Consider the following 26259-nt stretch of genomic DNA (forward strand, 5'->3'; position numbering starts at 1 on the left):
GTGCTTTCCTAAGCCCAAGTGGTCAGACTCATCAGAAAGTGAATACGTTCTCAATGTCTTAATGAAATAAGATGAAGCTGGAGTATTTTACATGCTTAACTTTTCTTGTTATTGTCTTATTTCAAGAATGGTCCACTATGAGGGTCCATCAATTCGTAGATGATTCTCTATGTACACAAGTGTTCAAAAGTCGGTCAGTGAGATTTATATTTTAAATAATAAGAAATATTATTTGTTGAAAAGCATTCATGTTTTTGTTTAGTAAGAATGCATTAAATTAATGTTGTGAAAAAAAGTCTAATATATTTTCTATTTTTTAACTTTTCATCAAAGAATTCTAAAAAATATAATTGTTTCAGAAAATAAAATTTAAGTATCAACATAAATTATTACAAAAAAATGCTTTCTGAGTACCAAATATTAGCATATTATAATGATTTATGAAGGATCATGTGACACTGAAGCCTGGAGTAATCAATTCTGAAAATTCAGCTTTGTCATTACAGGAAATAAATTTATTAAAAAAAATATTGAAGTAAAAAACAGTTCATTTAAATTGTAATAATATTTCTTAAAATATTATAATATTTTTTGTTGTTGTTATTATTAAACAAATTTGGTCAAAACATTTGGTCATGATTCTGTTTGATGTGCCTTATTGATGATAATTAGTTGAACAAATATATGTTTGGGACAAAGTAGTAGCTGTAGGGACAGTTAAACCTGTTCATGCAGACAGTAAACAGGCCAATAATTATATTGTTGTTTTAATTCAAAAATGTATTATTAAATTCTGTATTTAGTGCATTTTACACTCCTAGAGAACAACATTTTTATTATAATTGTTTTCTTTTTATTTATAGATGGCTTTGGTATCATCAATGAGGTTTGGTCATTACTATGACGTGTCCAAGACCATGGAGCCTGAGCTACAGCAAACAGCCAAATGCCACAGTTTTTATCAGCTACAGGAAATGCCAGTAACCAAAGGATCAAGGTAACTATTAAATGTTCAAAATAAATGTTCAGTTATGGTGAATAATCAGAATTTATTTTTTATTTTTTTTGCAAAGATGTACACTACCATTCCAAAGTCTCATTACTTCAAACTTCAGTGTCAGATGATCCTTCGGATATCTTTCTAACATGCTGATTTGCTGCTCGAGTAATATTTCTCATTATTATCAATGTTAAAAACAGTTGTGATGCTTAATATTTTTGTTGAAACATTCTTGGAATTCAGAAGATTTACATTTGTGACCCAGGATCACAAAACCAGTCATAAGGGTCAATATTTGGAAATTGAGATGTATACATCATCTGAAAGCTGAATAAATAAGCTTTCCATTGATGTATGGTTTGTTATGAAAGAACAATATTTGGTCGAGATACAACTATTTGAAAATCTGGAATCTGAGGGTGCAAAAAAAAATCTAAATACTGAGAAAATCACCTTTAAAGTTGTCCAAATTAAGTTCTTAGCCATGCATATTACTAATAAAAAAATACATTTTAATATATTTACAGTAGGAAATTTACAAAATATCTTTATGGAACATGATCTTTACTTAATATCCTAATAATTTTTGGCATAAAATGAAAATCTTTTTAACCCATACAATGTAATTTTTGCTATTGCTACAAATACACCCCAGCGACTTAAGACTGGTTTTGTGCTCCAGGGTGACTTGTTATATGTTTTGTTACAATATAAAAGTATATGCTGTCACTTTTAATTAATTTAATGCATCCTTTTTCTGAATAAAATAATTAATTTATTTAAAAATATATATTTTTGAATTGTGCTATATGCATATTTCATCTTCAAAGCATGCGGTTCGAAGTCGGAAGTATTGAGAAGGAATATTCAACATCCATCTTTACATGGATCTGCTTGTCTTGCTTAAATATCTGTATTGCCCTGACAGAGCTTTTATTATTACTCATGGAAGTTCATAAAAGAATGCTTATGATTAGAGACAGCTTAACCAAACATTATAACCAAACACGTGCACGGCCTTCTACACTTATCTTACTTCTATTATGATAAGTGCACTAAGTATCGTCACATATCTCCAAGAAGAAAATGCTTTCTCAATGCTGATGTCATGTTTCTGAGGAACACATCTGCGATTTTTCTTTTATGACGGGTGTTCAGCCTAATAAAGGTTTTCGTAAAAACATCTCTGTACTTCCAGGTCCTCGCCAGCGCTGTGAGAGCCAGGGTTGAGTCTCCAGTGGTGTTTGCGATGCGGTTGTTTTATGGTTGCGAGGGGTGCGCGTGTAGAGGAGGCAGGAGCTTTGGTTGCATTAAAGTCTATGGCACGGCCACAGTGCAAACAAATCAATCTGGAGCCCCTGGTTCATGGAGCCTCTCTCTGCTTTTTATGTCCGCAAACAAAAAGGTCTTCTAATTGTTTATCTGCATAACAGCTCCATAGGGAAGGGGCCGTGTCCCCAAGCCTGTGTTTACTCGCATCAGTAAATGTGTTCCTGTGTGGCGATACTGTGTCCGTGGAACAGCTTGTGCAATTGCAGCAACGTGATGGATGCCGTGGCCTACGTAGGTGTTGCTTTTGGAATTTTGCTGTCATTCCTTCCTTTGCCTTCAGTTTATTATGATTTTATGACGTGTTGTAATGGAATCATAAAGCTTTTAGCCATTAGCTGGTTTAGCACTCCTTTTAGATGTATTTCCGTCCCATAGGAACATGAAGAGACTTTATTCCTAGTACGTATATTGCTTAAGGGCATCTAATCCTCATGCAATATCCTACCCCAAAATGATATTATCGTTTTGTGACGCTTGCAAAGAAAAGGTTTCAGCTTTATCTGAGATGGATGACTATTGCAATGTGTTATTGCATTGATTGTTGAACTTATTGCGGCAGTTCGTAGTTGAAATGTCTTGTGAGTGATGCTAAAAACTTGTTCAGTTTGATCTAAAACAGATGAATGTGAATTTTGTAAAACTTTATTACTTTGGTTGTTGTACATAACATGGAAATTCGGAAATGAAATATTCATCGGAAACACATGAAGGTGATTGTACGTATTGCAGCAGTTTAGAAATGAAATGTTTAGTAATTGGAGCTAAAAGCTTGTTCAGTTTTATGTCGAAACAGGTGAAGATGAATTTGCCAAAAAGTTTATATTGGTTGTAAAACTAGTTTTAAAATGAAGTGTCCACTGATGTGGCACTTGAAGCTCAATCAGTTTTATTCAGAATTGTTGGGCAAATTTCTGCGGTTCAGAAATAAAATGTCTAGTGAGTTACACTTAAAGGTTAATTATGTTCTTTTGTGTTTGACAATAACTTACCTCCTGCACTAAACCTAATCGACTGTTGAGCAGATAATAATTAGATAAAAATGAATTTTTTGAAGCAGCTATTCCATTTTAGCTAAAAGTCTTTCAACTTTATAATGAGTGTCTTGAAAATTAGGACTCGTACCTAAATGCTTGATTTACCAGGTGAGCTACCAAGCAAGTTTACTACGTCAGAGAAATCATACATATGTAGCTGCTCATTTGATACAGATGTCAAATGGTTTACTTTACAAATCATGCACTATGCTAAAAGTGTTTTGGGGTCATCATAACATATTATTGTGCATGGAAAGGCCAAAGAAGTCTGTAAATTGATAATCTGATTATAATTTGTGAGAAAAGGAATAAAAGTAGTTGCTGTCTTACTACTAAGTTTTTATTTGATCTGGAAACTCGAAACTTTAGAGCTTCCCCCAAATTTTTTATTTTTTTTTCTCCCAGTGAGCCTATGTTGATGATTTCATAATAAACAAATTGGGGCAGAATCAGATGTAGAAAACTGCTTCCTATCCCTTTCAAAGAAATCAATTAATCAGCAAGCTTAAGTGACAATCAAATGTCTTGAGATACAAAAAAAACCCCTCATTGTCTTTCCACGTTTCACAGCTCATAGAATAAAAAGCCCCATGCTATTTCCAGACTGTTAAATCGCTCCGTTTCACTACGTAGCGTAATTGGCACAAATTGCTCTCTAGGTGAAAGCGGAGCCTGTTGTTTAAGACGGATGCTGCCTCCACGCGCCCCTCTGGTCCCCCTCTCGCTCGCATCACTGTGATCTTAATTAGCTCACCTGTCGGCCATTATCCTCTGCGGACGGCACCTTAAGCGATCACGCTCTGTTGGGCTGCTGCGGTCTCGGTCTCAGACACAATGGGGGCGTGTCCTCTTTTGATTGCCGCCACCCCCACCTCCCCAGGTCTTAATCAAAGGAGGGAAACACATGTTTCACCCTATTAAGGAGCAAATCAGTGAAATCAGAGCGTGAAATTGCACACTACCGTTCAAAAGTTTGGGGGTCAATGATATATTTTCTTAAAGAAATTAATATTTTTGTTTAACAAGGATGCATTCAATTAATCAAAAGTGACCAAATGTTACAAAATGTTTCTATTTCAAAGAAATGCTGTTCTTTGAAAACTTCTGTTCATCAGTGACACTGAAGACTGGAGTAATGGCTGCTAAAAAATTTTTACAACATTTTTGACCAAATAAATGCAGCCTTGGTGTGCACAAGAGACTTCTTTCAAAACCATAAAAGAAAAAAAAAATAATTTCAATAGTCCGACCTCAAACTTTTGAACACCATGTGAATATGCACAGATGGAAGATTAATAATCAAATGGAAGATTCATAATCCGTTCTGTCGACACCATTTTTTTCATAATGATTACCACAGAAAATTCACATATTGATACTTAATAATTATGTGTGTTGACGTGACTGTATCATAAAATGTATAATCTGATTATTTGAGCTTGAATCAGAAAATTTCAGCTAGTCCTTTAGAACACAACTAAACATCGGTGTCAGGCCTGGAAGCTGCTGTTTGTCAAGATTTAAATTCAGTTCTCAATCTTTGAGTAATTGATGGCTGTCGTAGCTGCATGCAGAGTGGCACAGTGTGGTCATTACAACATGTTGTGAGCCAGAATGAGAGGGAAAGACTGAAATGAATGACTGAAGTGGCAGAATGAAAGACTTAACAAAACCCCTGAGGTGTGATATATATCTTTAAATGAGCAAAGACATAAATCTCGGTCTAGTCGTTTAATCTCAACAGGCTGCTTGATCGTCATCATTATATTTCAAACAAAAATGCACTTGCTCTGAATAGTAATTGGAGTCTTCAGAATTTCTGAATGCATCTCATGCTCACCATTTTAACCACAATTTATTTGGTTAAAAAATGCAGTATGAAATATTATTGCAATTTTAAGTAACTGATTTATATCTGAATATTTTTTTAAATCCAATTCATTCATGTGATGCAAAGTTGAATTTTCAGCATCATTACTCCATTCTTTAGTGTCACATGATCCTTCAGAAATCATTTAATAAGTTGATTTAATGCTCAAGAAAAATATATTATCGATGTTGAAAAACATGTTTTTGTGGAAACTGTGATACTCTTTTTTTCGGGATTCTTTGTTGGATTAAAAGGTCAAAAGAACAGCATTTATTTGAAATAGTAAAGACTTTCAAGATGTTACAAAAGATTTGTCACTTTTCCCCAATTTAATGCATCCCACTGACCCTAAACTTCTGAACGGTAGTGTTTTTGTTTTTGAATAAGGTTAAACTTAGTATTTTTAATTTTGAAACGCTTGAAAGGTGTGCTTATGCCAACCTTCTGTAAGATAAATGCGGTATGTGGTATTTTATCATCTAATGCAGTTTTAGGGTCTAAATATGGGGACACTGTATGACACATATTCTCAGATTTTAGGGAGAAAGACACATATTTGAGTAAAGCCAAAATGTGCAGTACAGAGCAGGTCAAGTGCTTTGACCTCCCTTGTCATGAGTTGCACATCTTACCCCTGATTTAACATAGAAGCGCTGTGTCACTGGGATCAGAAGCACAGTCCCGTTAACACAGCGCTCTGTTTCAGCACACTCAAACTCACCGCAGGCCTCAGGGGGAGCGCCCGGAGCTGACAGAGGTGCCAAAGTGTTTAATTAATTTCATTTCATTTGATTTAATTAGTGATGTATTTCCTTGCGTCTACACATGCACGGCTAGGTTACCAGGGTTACTGCCGATGTCAACAGCCTTTTGTGATATCAAAGCAAATCCCACTTTATGACGGCAGCATATGCCGCAACAATTAGTGGTTTTAATTGAAGTGTATACAGATATCATCAGCTTTTGACCTGGAATGAAGTCATAATCATAATAATAGTCCACATTCATGCATTTTCCTGAAACATTTATAATTTTTGGGTGAACTATCCTTTAAATTGACCGAAAAGGCTATAATGAAATGAATGCACAGTTAACAGACACTCTGTCATTCACACCTCTGGAACAATGAAAGCGTTTTGCCGCAGGCAGTGTTTTTACCAGACCTTTAATTTGTTGTTTCATTGATTGGTCTCGGTTGGCTAATTGTTGCCTGATTTTGTCTGTGCTTTCACTTTCTTTGTAGTGTGGCTTTCAAAGCTTGTGATTAATTAGGAAATGGAAAAGAGCTACAAATATAAAGGCTTTATTTTTTCTTATTCCTCTTTTTCTCGTCTCATCCCCAGTTGTCAGTTTCTCCATGTTGTGCTCGAATCGCTCTCAGGAGGGAGATGGGTTCCCTTGGGTTCTTCTTCCTTAAAGCTGAGTCCTATTAGTTTTGTGGTAAACAGGCCAAGACAGACACTGGGCAATATGCCCTCTGTCTGTTCATATTCATTAGCTCCTACTGAGAAGCAGGGGAGCTCGGCCCCTCTGGGGGCCCCTCTCAGAAACGGCCCCATGATAGCCCCTGTCTTGACTTCCACATCAGCACTGCATCTGCTTAGCCGCTCTTGGGACTGGGCCGCTTGAGGATACACTCGCTATTTTTAATCAGTTTCCAACTTTATGTGGCCCTAATGTGGCTTCTGTCATGTGCTGAACTCCATACATGGTCTCCTGACCAAATTTTGTGTCGGTTTAAAGCAAGCAGGCCTATAAGTTTATTTAATGTAGTTCGCGAAGTTATACTATAACCTCTCAAATCGCAGGCTTTAAAATCACCTTGATTATTTTATTTTATATTTCAGAGATTTATTTTGTATTTACACACATTTTAGTTACACCCCAGGCTTATGTAAACCCAACAAACAATTCATAATAAATATTTAAATATTTGCTTATATGGCATTAAAACTAAATAAATAAAATAATCATAAATAAAATTGTTTAAGTGGTGTTCTAGTTCAGTTGAAGAGAGAAAACCCATGTCGTGTGTGGTTTTTACATTACATGAAAAATATTTCCAGTGCTTCTTGTCAGCTCTGATCTGTCACACCATAATAAAGGCAAAAATATATCTTAAAAAAAAAAAAAAGATTTCCCCCCCAAAAAGTTATTTCTTTCAGTTATATTCTTACTGCAAGAAATCTATCTTTACCTCACTTGCTCACCAATGGATTCTCTGCAGTGAATGGGTGCCATCAGAATGAAAGTCCAAACGTCACAATAATCAACATTAAATTTCTTCAAATTGTTTCTTATGATGAAACAAACAAAGCAAGGACAAAAAAAAAAAAAAAAAAAATTCTAAAGAATTAATGATTTCTAAAACTTTATGGTTATCATTCACTGTGTGAATGGGCCTTAAATAAATGTTAAAAATGTTATAAAATATTTCACTGCGCTGCGTCTTACATTATGATACTCCAGAAGAATTTGCTTGTGCAATCAGGAGTAATGCTGATGAAGGTTTTGATTGTCATCTACATTCAGCTTTTCAACAAACTCTCCATATACATCCATGCGTTAGAAGTTTTTTTTTGGTTTGTTTTTTAGTTTTTTTGTAGTTTTGAAGTTTTATAGTTACTTGCTAAAGTTTTCTTATTTGAATATTCTAATTTTAGCATAGTCCCGTCACTGACGCAAAATCTTTTGAAATATACTTCACAATATATGTCACAAACCACATTTGTCATCATGTAAAATTGAATTAACCTTTAGAATAATTTTGGAAAATAAAAATGTTGAAAACTAAACTTTGTTTCAAGTTCTAGAGATTCCACTGTTGTTTCAAGTTTGATGGAATCAAGTTCCCAAGTTAAGTCTTATGCTGATCAGTAGCTTAAGTCTAGATTGTGTTAGCTCTCTCTTGTTGATCGATGCGCTTTAGTGTTTTTCTGATGGACACCTCGGGCTCCTCACCCTGGAAGTCCTCGGTCCCCTGTCAGTCCAGTGACAGATTAAGCGCTTACATCATCAAACAGTGCCGTTCTGTTGGCAGAGGTCGTGGAATGTGATGAGGTTGAGAGAACATGGGCACAAAGGCAAGAATGCTCAGAATGAGAGCAAACAGGGCAACGGTCAGACTGACTAAAACGTTTGTCAGATTGGTGACTCAATTCTAGCTATGACTGCAATGACCTATAAAGTTTGAATAGAATGCAGTAACATTGCTGGTCATGTTAGGTTTGGTAAAAGCATTAACTAAGCTTTTTATTATATCCTTTTTGTTGTATGTTCATGTTACCATTAGAAATTTCTAAAAGCATATCATTTTTCTCATGCACACATAACGGGGAAAATAGTGTGAGCAGTAAAAAGCCGGAGTGTGGCCGAAAGGAAAGAGGAAGCTGGTGAGTCAGGAACACCTCTTTGTGGAAATGTCAAGCTCAACCCTCAAGAAGCACAGTCAAACAATAAGGTTTATTTATCTTAAGATGCGTGTGATTGCTGGACGCTGTAGAGGGTGTTAACTTTACTGTTTATTGTCAGTGGACGAAGGCTGATGTGAGGAGAACAACCAGGCTGTAGACAATTCAACACCACAGCTATTTTCAGCTGGTTTAAATAAGCTATTTAGCTTCCCTTTCTCTATTTCAAAGATATAAGCAGGTTAATCGGGTATTCACAGGACAAAGATACTAAATAAAGGCATGTGTACAATAATATCAAAGAAAAATTTCAATTCTTAAATTGGGGAACTTTTCTATCCCCTATTTTAAAAAATTATAACAGCTTTAAACATCTTATGTATTTGCAATTGCATTGTTCTCATTTTTAAGAGTATAAAAAGGATGCCTGCCTACCAGAAATACTTTTTATCTTTTTCTTTATTTGTAAAACTATAAAAATCATAGAAATATTATTCAACAAAAAATCTGAAATATTATTTATATTAATATAAATGTAACCGAAATTTGATGTTTTTATAATATAATTTGAAACTAGCTTTATTATGTGTAATTATCAAAATTCAGAATTATTATTTTTTTGTTGTGTAAATTAATTTGAGTGCTACAGTAGTTAATTTGTTGTGTTTGCAAGTCCACCGCTTATCCAAAATGTGTATTTTTATCAAGAGGCTTACTAAAGACTAGGAAACTATTAGGTCTAAACTGAAAGTGCTGAAAAGAGCTTCTACCTTACACATCTTTATAAATATGCAAATATGAAATTGTCCTGCTTTTCTGGGACATCTGAAACTTGTATTGCTGTCACACCAGTTGCCAGTTTTCTAGTTGTTCTGGTGTGAGGTGTCCTCTCAATCTTTATTAAGCAGGTTCAGAATCAGCTCTTTGATGGTTTGTGAATAAGGTTCAATTCCCTGTCAGACTTTGTACACTGTAAAGGGCACATCTCTCACCCATGGCCCCTTAGCTTGGCTGATGTTGGCGGATAACGTGCCAAGAATTTCCTGGCACTTGTTGGAAGCAGACATTTTGGCTCTTAGGTTGACAGCCACATTGTGGTCATGTCAGGCAACTGTCCTGATTGGAAGATGTTGTCCAATCACTTTTGACCACCGTGTTCCGTTTGACCGTGCTGTTGAGTGGTCTTGGCTGGGCCATTTGTTTCATTGATTCAAGTTGTTTGAGAGGTACATGACCCTCACTCCAACAGACAAAAGGCTTTTCACTACAGACAGGATTCCACTACTGACTTAGTTACACAAGTCATTGCACACTTATGTATGACATACTATTTAGGCACTGTTTTGTTTGCCTTTTCACCATTCTCTCTCTCATTATGGAGAGAGTATAAATGTGAAATTGTACAATGGCTAATCATGTCCTGTTGAGAGTCTCTAATTGATTGATTGAGTAAATTTCTTTACTATGTGTTTGTGATTTTAGTGTACTTTCATTACTGCAATAAGTACAAGACAATGAGTACAGTTAAATAAATAGTTCACCTTAAAATTTAAATTAGCTGGAAATGTATTTGCCCTCAGGTCATCCAAGATATAGGTGATTTTTTTTCTTCATTTGAAAAAATTTGGAAAAATTAAGATTTACATCACCAATGGATCCTCTGCAGTGAATGGGTGCCGTCAGAATGAGAGTTCAAACAGCTGATAAAAGCTAAACCATAATCTACAATTAATCCACAGGACTCAATGAACGTTTTTTGAAATGAAAAGCTGTGTATTTTTAAGAAACGCATGCAAAATTTAAGTTTGCTTCAGAGCCTTGTTGCTTCAGAATAATATACCATTCCTCTATCCATAATATAGCTTTCTTCAGTGAAAAGAGAAATATCCACAGATCCAGCACCATTTACAAGTGAAAACACTTATAAAACAAATACATCAGTGAATTTTGATGTGAGAGGACAACAGGGGGTGGGTGTTGTGATTGGTTGTCTGTCTTGCATGTAATGAATTTGTTTCACCATTACATTTACATTTAGTCATTTTGCAGACGCTTTTATCCAAAGCGACATACAATTGGGGAATACATAAAGCGGTTCTTCTTAAAGAGGCAAACAGTCACAGGAAGCTAGAAAGGGAAGGAATAAATAAAGAGAAATACATTTTTATTTAGGATGAAGTCAAGTTGCATCGAAAGAGATTAATTTTCAGTTGTCACTTGAAAATTGTCAGGGATTAAGATGGGGTGGGAAGATCATTCCACCATAGGGTTGTGACGGTGAGGAAATTTTCCATGTTAGTGTCTAATTGTCAATTGGTTATTTGTTGGATGGTTTGGATCTCATCACTCTCAGCTATGTTCAATTATCTCCTATATTTATACTACTCTCCATTTTTGTGAAACTATACCTTGACAAAGGCTACTAGCTGAAACATTGGATTATAAACAGTCTGCTTAATTGAGTGTACAGTTCGATTGGATTTAGATTTTTTTCCCTTGGCCTTGCACCTCTGTAGGTGTGTGTGTGCTTTGCTTACTTTGTTTAGGAGAAGCCATGTGCCTGTATGATGAGACTTAGTGATGTAGTGTACGTGGAGAAGAGGAGAGGTCCAAGAACTGATCCCTGAGGAACCCCACTGAGGAACAGTGACCAGTTGATCAGTTACCTCCCCTCTCCGGGCCACCCTGAAAGACCTACCAGTGAGATTGGACTCAAACCAGCGAAGTGGATTCCCTGGGATGCCCAGTGATGAGAGGGCAGACATGATAGCAGATAGTTCCAGCAGATTAAGAACAGATGATTTGGAATCAGCTTTTGTAGGATGGCTGGAGAGGATGCGTTTTGATACTTCTGCCTCAGTGATGGGACAGAAGAAGAAAATTATTATTATTATTTTTTTTGCCATGGATGTGGTTGGTTTGAGTTCCTGTGTGTGTGGGGCTGATAATTGACTACTAATTGTTCTAGTTTTGTCTGTGAACAATGTGGCGAAATCATCTGTTGTTATAGAAGTGGTGGAGGGGGACAGTGGAGAGAATTAAATGTTTTGAAGAGATTGCGGGTGTCTGGAGCGCTGTTGATCTTGTTGTGGAAATATGAAGATTTGACAGTATGGACTTCAGCAGAGAAAGATGAAAGCAAAGACTAATACATACTCAGGTCTGACGGATCTTTTGATTAGTGCCATTTTCTCTATATTGCCCTGAATTTGGTCTGATACTCACAAAGAACATCGGATAACAATGGATATCGGAGGACAAATATCCTCCGATATTCCCTCCGGTAGGTGAGGGAATAGATGAGGAAAGTTGGGAGTGTGAAAGGGAGCATAGGTTTCTTCTAAAAGTAACCCGTTTAGAGTTTAAATGTAATAAAGAAACGGTCAGAGATAAGCAGAATATAATGACAACAATAAAGATTAAATTGATTCTGTTGCAGCATTTTACCTGAAACTAACAATGTTTTTGCTACATTGCAAACTCTGTTATTTTGTGTAAATTTACATCTAGGTCACATACAGTGTTACACTTGTTTACAAAATTCTTATTTTGCTGCAGAACTGCTACTTATAGAGTTCTAAAAACTGTAGTGGAAAATGTAAAGATCATTGACATGTTACTGTAAATAAGTGTCATGCAACACCACAGGTTTTTCCTTTTTTCTCTTTTAAATTAAGGTGCACTTATTAAGATATTCATTCATGCATTTTTGAACACAAAATTTACTCTACATTGCTTTAATGAAATATTCATTACACAAGCCATATGTGGATTTGTTCACATGAATTGTACATTTTCAGATATCTCAAAGAATGCAGTGTTTGAAATTAAATTTGTGTGTGTGTGTGTGTGTGTGTGTTTGTCACTATTTTTTATTCTTTTTTTCACTCCTGTAGTCTAAGTTTCGGAAGTGCTCTGGGGGGATGATGTGTGCTCTCTCTCCGCGTGCGCACCCAGCACAGCGCGCGAGTAACCAGGTGCTCAGTTCAGCTTTTCCACGTCTTGTCTATGAATGCTTTAAAGTCTTTTGAATGGTTACATTTGCAAGTGGCAAGGCTTAATAACACGTGAAAATGATGCGCTTTCGTGTCGACACGCAGCAGCATTCTGTCAACTGTCCTCAGCGTCTTTTTAGACTGGCCTCAGCCAGACGGTTGAGGTCGACTATTAAAGATGAGATATTTTTTTCCTATAGAAAGAACGATCATAGCTCACTATCAGCAGTCATTGTATCTATGTTCGTAACATTTCTTAAATATTATTGCTCGGTGTAAGAGATAAATAAAGATTAAAGGTAAACAGTACCAGTACGAGTGATTGTGTGTGTGAATTAGTCATACCGTCTCTATATTATTGTGAAGCTGGGGGTTGTAAATAGCCTAGTTCCTTTAAACGTAGAAAAATATGCTATAATAGGTTTTGAGATTCTAAGGACCTTTAGTGATAAATCACAAGACAGCGCTGACAACTGGGTTCCTCTGTGCGCGCGATCTTCACAGCTATGAGTTTTCGTGCCACAATGCAGCTGCGCGAACATGGTAGCTCGATATAATAATACACATCCGATCTAATCGCTTGAACGTCCAAACCATAAAACAAATACAACTGACAAAGTTTAGTGAAGATGCAAGGCTCACCGCTCGCGCGCCATCACTATGTGTTGAACCGGGCGTTCACCTCCGTGTTTTGCTTTTATGCCACTGACTGGTAGAATCATGTGGCTACACACGCTTTTAAGGGGGAAGTATTAACAGGAAATAATCTAATTAACCGACATGGGAAAATTACGTCGGTTAGAGGATCTAAATTTCGGTTTCGATTACTTTTCGATTAATCGTCCAGCCCTACTTTCTTCACCTACTGTATTACAGTGTATTTTTTCCCCTCCAGTTTTTATCCGTGGTGTTTGTTAGGGCTGTTTCTCATACTGAGGTTTAGGGATGTTAAATCCTTAACCCTAAGTATTAAAATAGAAATGATAGGGATCTAAATTAAACTTTAAATCATGCTGCTTGTTCAGGACAGTTGAACTCAATCTTATAATCAATCAATAAGATTCTACATTTTTGATGATCAAACCTGCACGATTCCATAGACTTATACTGAAGAAAGAACACAATGTTGAGGCCCAAGGACATTACAGAGACTTAGGGTTGTTCTAGTAACACCCTCGTAACCACTCGCAACACTATTTTGGTGACAGGTCTTGCACAGACACTTAGGTAGGTATCTGTTGTAGTTTTTTTTTTTTGTGCTATCATTCAAAACTTTTTAATTTTTATGGCATCATCATGAATGCTAGACCTTTCCACCATTGACTTCCAGAACTAATCCCACAGAACAGCCTTTTTAGAATAATACATTTTTTTTTACTCGACTGTCAGTCACATGCAGCATCATTGAGGTCACCATAAGTTTGTCGACCCTGGCACACCATAGCAGCCCCATGAGCCGGAGTCAAAGAGTCGACCCCCCTCCGTTGTGTGAATGAGGTTCCGCTTGGCTGGGGTTCAGGGGGCCTGTGTGTGTATCTGTTTGAGTACATGTATGTTTGGCCTTCAGAGGAGCGTCTTCATTGGCGCGTGAACCCACATTCTTTGTCTGAGGCCCTCAACTTTACATTCAGCCAGCCAATGGTCAGTCTCGAGTCTTTCTGGGCGCTTCTCTCTTTCAGCGTCTCTCGGTTCCTGAGAGGCCCTTTTCTTTGTGCCTCCATTAGCCAACGAGAGCCAGGCTGCAGCCGCTGTGCTCTAAGAGCGCTTCAAAAGACAAGATCTCACTATTCTTTGTCCGTTTGGAGACAAAGTGCTAAAACCCCTCTCAGGGAGGCTGGGGGCACACAGCGGTTTTCTGCGGTGGAGGTGATGGAGTAAACGTTGGTTTGAAAGTAGTTTTGTGGATTGGATGTGATGTAAACTAGTAGACCTATCAGTAAGTACAGTATTTTTTGAGGCAGTGAGGGCTTAGTCACAAACCGATTTTGTTGTCTTATACATATATACACACACACACAGACACACCAATTGGTTTCAGTAGGATTTTATTTAATTAATTTTTTTAAGGAAATAATACTTTTATTCAGCAAGGAAGCGTTAAAATTATCAAACATGACTGTAAATATATTTATATATTATATTATATATTTCAAACAAATCAAGATATAAGATGCTTTATTACTGTTTATACTGTATTTAGGTATTATTGTTATTATTATTTCCTTTTAAAAATACAATGTAGCCTTTGGAGATTCAGTACTTTAGTCGTGAGGTCATTTATTATGCAAGATTCTTTTTTTGTAGTTTCATGCAAATGTAGTCATGCAAGATTTTTATAATGAAATTAACACTTCAGTGTAAACCTCAAAACTGTACATCTGCTACTAGAGGTTTAGAGCTTGAATAGATGTTTTTAATGTACAGTAATATTACTAGCATACTGTCTGTGGGATCAAGGTTTTTGGTTACAATACTAAACTTGGGGTCAACTTTTACAGCTGTTGTGTTCATCTTCCATTATTTGCATTAGCACCTCATCTGAAGTCCATCAGATGTGAGTTGTAATGAAAAGTCCTGTCATGTATTTTTAATGTCAACAGGAAAGGGCCGGGCATTGAAAGCCTCCTCTGACAAGATTAAAGCCACAGTCCATCTGAAACTTTAATCAATCTCTGCTCAAATAGCCATAGTCCACTACCACACACATCTACAGTTACAGCCGCTGTAGTTACAGAGTTGCTGTAGACACCAAGGACGTTTAAGGAAGAGCTGAACCGTTATTATGGCTAAAGTTAACATTTTGATATAACTTGTAGAGCAGTTCAATTTGTAGCACTGCATACAATCTGTGTACAAATCGACAGAAAGCAAAGACTCATTGTTCACAACGTTTTACACATTCACTGTGTGTTCTTTACTAAATATTATATTTCCTACTTTAATCATACTTTCATCCACCAACAAGATGTATTCATGTAGTTTGAACATATTTTAACACCATATTAAAAAGTTATATATATATATAATATTGTTTTTAAGAATATAATACATTCGCAAAATATTTTAAGGATATAATACATATTCAGAAACTTGATCTACTTGTGTATCAATAAAATAAGCCCTTGTTTAAAAGATTAATATAAAATACTCTAATTAAATTTGTGAAAATGTTTATTAATTCATATTTCCATTTATTTATTTATTTATTTATTTATCAAAGTAAAACAAAATGTAATAATGCACTGCATGATACATAAACCATTTCTAGATACATTTCTTATTTGTTTGCTTTGCACCTGCAATGTTTATATTTAAATGAGCTTAACATGATTTGCCATTGGGAAATGTATATTATTTATGGCATATGCATTTAAAAGAGAGAGAGAGAGAGAGAGAGAGAGAGAGAGAGATAGTATGTAGCTACATCAAAGATTTATTCTCATTTTTAATTCACATGCGTATTGTTTCTTATATCCATCTTTTTAAATGAATGCATTTACAGTATTTCTTCAAGTAATGTAACCAATTCAACTACTGTCTGTTTTATTAAAAACCATCCTGGACTTGAACCTTCAATATGTTGGCTCAACTGTTGTAGTGGCAGTTTTTTGCATTGGTGTGATGGTGTTGAGTTAACAGTGACTGTCACTAACACAGTTGCTTGGGTTAAATTTTTTATGCTAGATTTGGGAAAAGGGTCATGGCTGCGTACACGAACACACACGCTCTCAAAGTCTACTGTAGATGAGAGGAAGGGAGGAAAAGAGAAAGGAGGAAAGCAAAAAGAAAGGACATGGATGCATGAAAACTGCATTAGGCCTCGTCAGCTGCTACAGAGAGAGAGCGTATATGAAATATTAACGAGTAGAGATGAATTTTTCACAACGGCCTTATCTTTCGGTCTTTATTTGGAGTGCTCCCTCCTTTTTGAAGAGACTCTGTATTTGTGTTTGCCAGAAGGAGGCGCTCTGAACAGTTTGTATTGTGTGTTTGTGCATTTTTGCTCTTTAATACTTTAAACTGGTTTATTTTCTCATCAGTATCGTCCAGAGTGTCTTTGTTGTTGTTGATTTGGGTTTCTTCAGTTTTACCCATAAGCATGCTCTTCATATCTGTAAGGTCAAGGTCACAGGTTTTCATTACTTGTTTTCCAAGCCCATTGTTTAGTGAATATATTGTGAATATCTGTTTACCATGATTTTACCACATTTTAAGCAGTTTTGCAGAATTACACCAGTTGTTTCCTGCTAAAATCATAACTGTCAGGCCATTTCAAAGTGTGCAATGTAAACTTGTATAATTCATTTGTGACACACAACCTTGATGAGCTGAAAGGCATATTTGAAATGCTTTAAATTAACTGAAGACATTTTTACACCAGATATTTTTGGAATGAAAGCGTTAATGGGCGAGACGTCTTTGTCTCCAATGGAGATGAGATCTATAGATGTTAAGGAGTTGATGTGGCTTTATGCCTACGTTCGTCCAGATTTATGCCGTATGGAGAAACTGCATGAGTCGTGCGATCAGAGAAAGAGAGACGGACAGATTTGGAGAGCATGTGTTTGAGGGAATCCAAACACTCAATGTGTTTGAGCAGCAAACGTATGTTCTGCATTGCTCTCATCTGATGGATTTAATGTTACACGACGCAACCAAAGGCAGCGGTTTACAGAGGTGCCTTCATGTAGAACAGCTGAAGATAATCTAATAATACCTGTTTAGATGTCATGATTGATGACTGAACGTTATATTGATTGCTAAGTGGTTTGTTAAATACCTAAGTTAAAGAGCCCACCTTTTTTGACCTCACACTTCTTAATTATTCCTCAAATTGACATCAATGATCTCTCAAATGCAAAGAAGGCATCTAGTGCTAAAGATTGTAGTCATCAAAGAGAGTGGTGTTTGTAAATTGGACACATTAAGTTCTGTAAGCTCATTCAATTCAGTCTCTGGAATACCCTGCTCCATTTTTCTGAGATAATAATGATCTAATTCAGTTCAACTCCTGCTCGTTAAGAGGGGTTTGATTAGCAAGAGATGCTCTCAGTATTGCTTTAGATGTTTCTACATTTACTTGTACACTCCTCATGTATTTCCTGTCTCTCATCCATTCCCACTCTCTCTTCCTGTCTCACTCTCTCAGAACAGAGCCGTAATGGGACGAATAATCAGACTGAGTGACACAGCCATTGCTCTGGAATCATTCAGAGGCTCGGAGAAGGAGACCAACCCACTTTACAAAGACTATCACGGTGAGAAGAAACATACAGTACATGCAAGAGTTCAAATACACTAGCAAAAACCCCCCCCAAAGCCTGAATATTAAACTTTTGCTTCTAACTCATTGTGCACCACTTGAGATCTAATTTATGCAGTCGGATTTAGAATTGTGTTTATTTTTATTTATTTTTTAATTTTTTAAACACATATGGTGGGCAATAAAATGTATATAAAAACGTGTGTGTGTGTGTGTGTGTGCAAACGACAAATAAAACATGAAATACTATATATTCTATTTGTTATACTAGAAATATAATAAATACTATATGGATATATTAAACAAACTAATATAAATTACAAAACACGCAACAAAATTACTGAAACTTTAAATGAAATTAAAGTGAAAAATTAAAATACAAACAAAATCTAATTCAAAATATTAACAAAAATCATAATTTCAATGATACTAAAATACCAGTGCTGTAATAGTTAAGTAAAACTACATTTGTTATTTAAAATAAAGCTGAAATATAATTTTAATTATATAAAATGTATAAAAGAATATAAATATTAGATAAAACTTAAACGTATATACAAACTTAAATATTCAATAAAACATAAAGAAAATATATATAGAAATATAACAATTAAAATATACACTTGGCAACTAAGTAAAATAAGTTTATGTTGAAGTACTAAAATTACTCAAATTAAAGCTAAATATTATTAAAGCTAATATAAGAAAAAATTATAAAAAGGTCAAAAGCATGTAACAAAATTATTAAAGCTTAATCTAACACGATTAAAACTGAATATATACAAAAAATAAAGGTTAATAATTCTATAATAAAAAAAAAAAATACATAAATAACATTGCTCAGCATAGCAACACCCTGGCAACCATCCACGACAGTCTAGAATGATGGCAGAGTGTTTTACACAGACGAACACTGCTAACATTTTCTTCAGAAAATGTATTTTTGTAAAAATGTTTCATTGGTCCCTCATCTTATTCATGCCTTTTGCATCATCCTATCTTTCTCTCTCTCTGAGACACATACACACACACACAGGCTCAGTAAAGTGCATTAGTAGAGAGGGGCAGGCACGGTGGACCTCTCTCTAGCTGTCAGCTCGTGTTAGTGTGGCTGTGTTCAATCAGACGTGCTCCTTGGCAGACAGGCCAGGGGGAGATTCAGCTGCCACGGCAAACACACACACACACAAACACACACACACACACACACAGTCCCATCCGCCCCATCACAGGCACCCAGCACAGCCCTCAGGGGCCGCAGAGTTGCAGAATCAATATTTTCATACTGGCTAAAACCTCTCTGTGGTCAGCCTGCAGATGAGGAAGATCTTTGGGGCTCATGCTCTTTCCATTCTGTCCTTTTTCCTCTCATTCTGCCTCTTTATATTCTTCCTTGTTTTCATCTCTTCATGTTGCATGCTTTATCTTTTCATCTCTTTTGTGTCCATCTTTCTGTAAAGGTCAGTTTGTTTACAGTCCTCTCTCTTCGTTTCCGCCCCCTGCCCCGTTTCTTTCTTGCACTCATTTGCTGTGTGTGTATGTAATAGCCAAAGGGGGTGTGGTTTACAATCACTAATGACCTCGGATGATTCAAAATTAATTAATTTATTTAGATGCTTATCAGTTGTTTATAAACAAATTAAACGCTAATGAGTTCAATTTCATAAGTTGTTTTTTTTCTAGTTATTTATTTATGTTTTATTTATAAATATTTATTATTTTATTGTGATGTTTTATTTTAATATTTATTATGTTATTTTATAATGCTATTTATGTATTAATGCCATTTATTTCTTAAAATCGGTTTTATTTCTCTTCTCTTTGGTTTTATTTTTATGTATTTATTACATCATTTTGTTATTTTGATATTTGTTATTTTATCATTTTAATTATCTTCACATAATAGCTCCTTTATTTAGAAGGTTATCAGATGTTTATGAACAAATTAGATGCAAAAAAATTTAAATTCACGAATTTTTGTTTTTCATTTATTTATGTATTTATTTATGTATGTATGTGTTTTATTTAAAGTGTGTATTTTAAAACTGTCCGTAGATTTTTTTTTCAGCTAATTATTATTATTATTTTAAAATTCAGGTCGCAGTTTTATGTCTTTTGATTATTTTGTTTTATAATTTACAATACTGCAAAGAATTTATTTTTAGTTTTAGTTAGTTCTTTGACAAAATAATACGATTATTTCAGTGTATTTTTCATCAATACGTTTGCTAAAACATTTGTTGGTGGATGTTACAACATGAACAACGTTCAGCAGTTTTTCTCAGATGTTTATGAACAAATTATTAATTAAAATTTCACCAATTAGTTCATTTCAGGAAGTTTGAGATGTCAGTAAGATGTGAATTAGCTCTTTTTAAGATTTATCAGACGCTTGCAAAAAAATGAGTAATTACTGTTATTTCAGTTGTTAATGTTATCTCAGTTGTGTGTGAATTATCTATTTTAAACATGCTTGAAAATTGATAAGATGCGCAAAAATATAATGCAATGCTTTCCAGATTATGAGCACACCTCAGCAACGTATGTATCCATACTTTTTTTGTATTTGAACAAAAATTAGGTGTTCAGAGAGTTATTGTTACCTCTTGGTGTTAATTTTTACCTTGTTTCATGAATTAATGCTTTGCCATAAGGTCTTATAGACAATAGTGAATGAGAAGACATACATGAGCCACTCTTTCTTTTCTGTGGTGCGTCCCCTGCACAAAGCATGTTGGGAGTCCTGTCACAGCGAATCAACTCGAGCGGAATCAACCTAGCGCACGAGTCCCTTTACAAGCGGAGCCTTCACACACACACACACACACACACATGCTCTTTCCATCCTCTCACCCCCCTCATCCTGGTCTTCAGTGCATCCTTTTAATGTCATATTTCTACTGGCTGCATAACTGGGAGAAAAAAAATTGGGCTAGGAATTAAAAAGAGAAAGGGGGTGAAAAAGCTTTCTCTCTTCCCAACATGCCCCTCTGCCGACTGACCTTGTTTTACCCCATCCTCCACTCACCTCTCTTGCTTTCTCTTCCTTACACCGACCTATTTCTCTCCTCCCTCCGCTGCACTTCTTCCCTTGCATGTTTTGGTTTCTGCCCATTGGTGCAGCTAATAAAATAATGGTTGATACAATGCTATAGTGGCCAGTGTGAAAGGTGATAGCTACATGTGCTCACTGTAAAACAGACAATGAAAAAACACAGTCAGTTCAAAAATTGGTAATAGGCATAACAAACCTGGCAAAAATATTTGCTAGAGAGCATGTTCATTAGCCTGCATATGATTGTGAGTATACTCAGAAACATCATGCTCATTAAAATGTAATGACTCAGTTTTTTAGAGACAAATGGATTTTAAATGCAATTTCATTCACAAAAAATAAAACTCTATTAAAACGTATGAAATAAGTTGCAGTGTTAGAAACCCATTCACACAATTTGCAACTAATTCAACGCATGCACCTACAAAATGTTGTTGCTCACAACCTGTACATTTTTCCTTTTTTGAAAGAAATTAAGACTTTAAATCAGCAAGGATGCATTAATTAGGTCAAAAGTTATAGTAAAGACATTTCTAATGATACAAAAGATTTCTATTTGCTGATCACCAAAGAAAATAATACGTCGTGGTTTCAACAAAAATATTAAGCAGCATGTCTGTTTTCAACATTGTTAATCAGAAAAGTTTTTGTGCAGCAAATCAGTATATTAGAATGGTTTCTGAAGGATCATGTGACACTGAAGACTGGAGTAAAAATTCAGCTTTGCATCACAGGAATGAATGACATTTTAAAATAAATTCAAAGAGAAAACTGTTATTTTGAATTGAAGTAATATTTCACAATTTTAATATATTTTCAATCAGCTCAATTCAGTCTTAATGTGCAGAAGAAATGTCTTTCATAAACATTTACAGACCTCAAACCTTTGAGCAAACATTTGAAGTTTATACTGAACAATATATCCCTTCAGCATGTCTTTCCAGCACCTTTATACAGTGATATGATGTCTTCTGTGTTCAGGTCTCCTGCATGTTCGTCAGTTGCCCCGTCTGAACTGTTTGTCTTGTGAGGTCCCCGATACGAAGGACTTGGCCTTCAAACTCAAGAGGAACTAGTTCACGATTGAGGTGAGTTCACAATAATGATGTCACTCAAAAACGTACAGTCGTGTCCTCTCATATGTTTGCTTTAATAATGTTGTCTTCAGTGTATTTACTTGTCTTTTCCTCTTGCAAGCACAGCTTTTTTTATCTTCAACTTTGTAGGTTCTAATATTTACATGTGGAGTGCAATAACAGTAGGATATTGTAGGTGCTAAGATTACTCATTTTAATTTGCAAATGTTTTTCCCTCCCCCATGTCCCTCGAACCACTGCACATATTAAGAGGTCATGATTATGAATTGATGTCTAGATTAGCTGCGCTTCACTAGTTCCTGTTTATCTTCCTGAGCTATTGAGTGTCAATTAGGAAGGTTGAAACTATTGATTTTAAACTGGACATGTTACACCTCTCCTCAGAATAAGTTTTTCTGAAGTCTCATAAAAACACTAAAAGTCCTTATTGTGTATCATTTTGTAACTGGGAATTATATAGTACTCCGACAGGTCTGATCAGACATTGATTGCATACATTCACTTGTGATCAAATGTGCCATAAAAAAAACTGTCAGTTTAAACCTAGAAATTTCTTTGTTAGTTAAAGGGTTAGGTTAGGATATACAGTATATCCTATATATAGCTATAGCTGTAAATGACTTTCTTCTTTCAGATGAATCCAGTCGGAGTTAAATAAAAAATGATCTTTGATCTTTCAAGCAGCTCTATCATTGAAGTCAGCCGGTGTTGCATGTATCAGTCCAAAATAAGTTCAATAAAAAACGCCCATCCATAAATAAAAGTGTCTCACACAGCCCCAGCGAATCGATGCGTTATTGTAAGAAAAATATCCATATTCAAAAAGTAATAATCACTAGCACAACCTAGTTTTATAATAAGAGAGATTTTATACTCTTCAAAAAAAACTTTCCTCAGTTCATCATGAATTATTGTGCATTTATTTTCAGCTTCTAGAAAAGTTTCAAAAATAGGTGTCTGTTTGACACTTGGTTGAGTGGTAATTTTATGTTGTAAGTTTACTACCATTACAAACCATTCAGTGGACACACACACACACACACACACACACACACACTATCCACTTCCAGCCAATGAATGCCTGTCCATCAAGTGGAGACAAATGAAAGGCCCCAGGCTCTTACTAAAGCCCCATCATTGGCCCCTAATTAAGTTATCAGTGGTGAAGCTGTTAATAGTTAATCAGGAAGTGTATTGTCTCGGAAGGAGACCTCTCATCCACTCCTCACTAGATTTATAGGGTCAATAAAAGTCAAGGTGGTTTCCCTCAACCGCTGCTTAATGAGCCAACCACTTTGAGTTTGTGGAAGGGGCTCAAATGATAGTTTGTGTTGTAGCAGTGCTTAGAATTTGTGTATCTTTTTGTGAAGCGAAATGTACCTTAACATCTATTCATCAGATCTTTCAGCATGCTCCTTTAAAGGATAGTGTAATAGTTTGTTACTAAATTGAAACATGGCATGGCATTAGAAACACCAAAGTCTTGGGTTGGATTCCCAAAAAGTGCAAGAGCTCATAAAATGTAGACAAGTGCAATATAATTCGATTTGTATCTGCCACCTGCATAAATGTAAATATCATTTACATTTAAGTATAATGGTTTAATTGCCCAAACTAAATAATTGAGGGGCCATATTCCTTGGATAAAATATGCTACAGCAAAAATGTTAACTTATGAAAATGTTGAATTAAAAAAAAAACATACTTAAGATTTCACCTTGTGCTATTATTTAATTTCAATATATAGCACAAGCTGATATCTTGTGCAAACATTGAAATCAGTTGTCCTGCTTAAAAACTTGATACATTTTCCAGGATTCTTTAATGAATGTAAAGTTCAAAATAGCAGCATTTTTTAAGGTAGAATATTATATAAAACAGTCAATCTACATAATAGTTATCATGTTGTTGGGTTATTTATTTATTTTTTTATTTTTTTAATGTAGCAATGTTAAAGTCTTTACTGTCACTTTTTAATCATTTAGCGTGTCCTTGCAGAGTAAAAGTATACTGAAAAAAAATTATTCATTGAATTTACTTCATTTTTTAAGGCAAGTGGTGGCAATAATTTTTTTTTAGCTACATTTAAATAAACAAATTTAGTTGACAATTTTTTTTAATTTAAATATAGCTAAAATAAATTGTTTGCAATCACTTACCCAAAAAAAAAAAAAAACTTACCGACCTAATTCTTTTGAAAGGTGTAATATTAATCCTAAATGTTGTAGTTTAACTGTTCAGGACAAACAAGGGACTCATGTACAACTATCAAAATAAAAAAACTAGGTAACAGGTCCAGGTTATTGTACGATCCCTGTTATTTTGGTAAAAAAAACATATTTTTTTTTAAGTTACCTTCTGCAGTTCAGGTAAATAAAGGTCCCGGCTTTTATTTAAATATATATATATATATATATATATATATATATATATATATATATATATATATATACCGTAATTCCTCAAATAAAAGCCGGGGTGTTTATTTACCTGAACTGCAGAATGTAACTGGCTTTTATTTGAAGCAGGCTGTTATTAGAGGCAGGCCTTTATTTCTAATTCCATCTGTTTGATAAGTAATTGTTTTAAATAACCCGTTTTGAATTAAAAGCGATAGCGTTCCAGCGGACAGGGATTATAACATTAGTACAGAATCAGTTCAGAATCAATCACCAAAAGAATCAGTTCGGTTCAGACGCTCTGTGTGTCGATTTGCTTCCCACTGAATCACGCATGTGCAGCATCATCAGCTCCTCGGTTCTCGAATCGGCCGCGTCTGACAGAAACGGTTCTTGACTCGTGAACGAGTCAGTCTTTTGTTCATTATATGGCTTGGCTCGGTGTTCATCTTCAGTTCTCTCTTCACAGCAGTTCAGTCAGTATACTGTTTGAGTACATGAATTACTCCGGGATATTGGTTTGTTTGAACTCAGAGGGAGTGTCAGCCACATTAAAAAAGTTAACAGCTTAAGTCATTTGTGGATTAATGCGTATTGGAGACGCAAACCGTTTAAAACGATTCAGTTTGATTTGGTGAACTGGTTCAAACAGATCCGGTTACATCGAATGATTCGTTCGCGAACCGGATATCACTGCGTCAGGAGTGATGACATCACAATAAAATGCGGCAAATAAGATTTTAAAAAGTTATCATTATTAAAAGGAGAGAGGGAGACTTGTTTTCATGAGGTGTTTCCCATTCGATCTCACCATCCCAATCCAGCCAATAACCTACAGACAGGTCTTTGACAAATAGTTTTACACCAACACCTTTGTCACGCACACAAACAAATGTGCCGTGTGGAGTATGTATAGTGGGTGAAAAGAAATTCATCTTAATGAGTTTGCCCTGCGGCACTGAGTTAGCGTGCATTCGCTTTACTTTCAAGAGTTCATATCAAGTAGAATCATCTTTTGACTTTGAGAACTTTCAGTGCTCAGAACCTCTAAACTGACCTGAATTATGACCCAACATGTAAAAGTGGTGAAGTTTTCTTTTTGATATGAGCATTTTAACACATTTTCTTTCTAGCATTTTTCTTTCATTCCAACCTCCAATACAAAGAAAAAATGTATTTTCGCCTTCCTTTTAAGATGAGTCCGTGTGAATCAGAGGTCTGATCTGTGTTCAGTGAATGTGGTTGAAAGCTGATTGGCAGGCCAAGTGTGTGTCAGTCAGGTCGCTCCGAGTGCACACGTCAATCAGAGATCAGCCACGTCATGATAACATGACCACAGAAAGATGAGTCTTCACACACGGAAACCATGCAGGAGATGTGAAAACTGCTAAACTGAAATATTAGGTTGAATCATTCCTATGTTGCGTGTTCTAGCTGTTCCTGTATACTGTTATAAAATGCAGTTCATTCAATTGTGTTTATAGATGCATTGATATGGAATCTTGGGGTCATGCTGAAAATAACATTTGTTATGGCCAATAACCGATATAATGATGATTTTTTATTTTATTTTTGAAAATTATTACTTTCTCGACTGCTTTCATGCTGAAGCTTCATTCTTGCTTCAGGTGAAATCAGATAAGTATAAATACACAAATAAATAAATAATAACAAAGATATTAACAAATGTATTAACAAAATATTAACACAATATATATATATATATATATATATATATATATATATATATTAATTGAAGTAATATATAAATTAAATAATTTACTTAGTCAACATGGACAACAAG

The 26259-nt window shown here is 35.3% G+C and overlaps 1 pseudogene; it reads left to right on the forward strand.

The window, feature by feature from the left end:
* The window catches only part of LOC132128680 (elongator complex protein 4-like), a 54991-nt pseudogene that overhangs the window by 8045 nt on the left and 20687 nt on the right, over positions 1 to 26259 (forward strand).

The sequence above is a fragment of the Carassius carassius genome, chromosome 3, assembly GCF_963082965.1.
Source record: "Carassius carassius chromosome 3, fCarCar2.1, whole genome shotgun sequence".
In the NCBI taxonomy this organism is placed as follows: domain Eukaryota; kingdom Metazoa; phylum Chordata; class Actinopteri; order Cypriniformes; family Cyprinidae; genus Carassius; species Carassius carassius.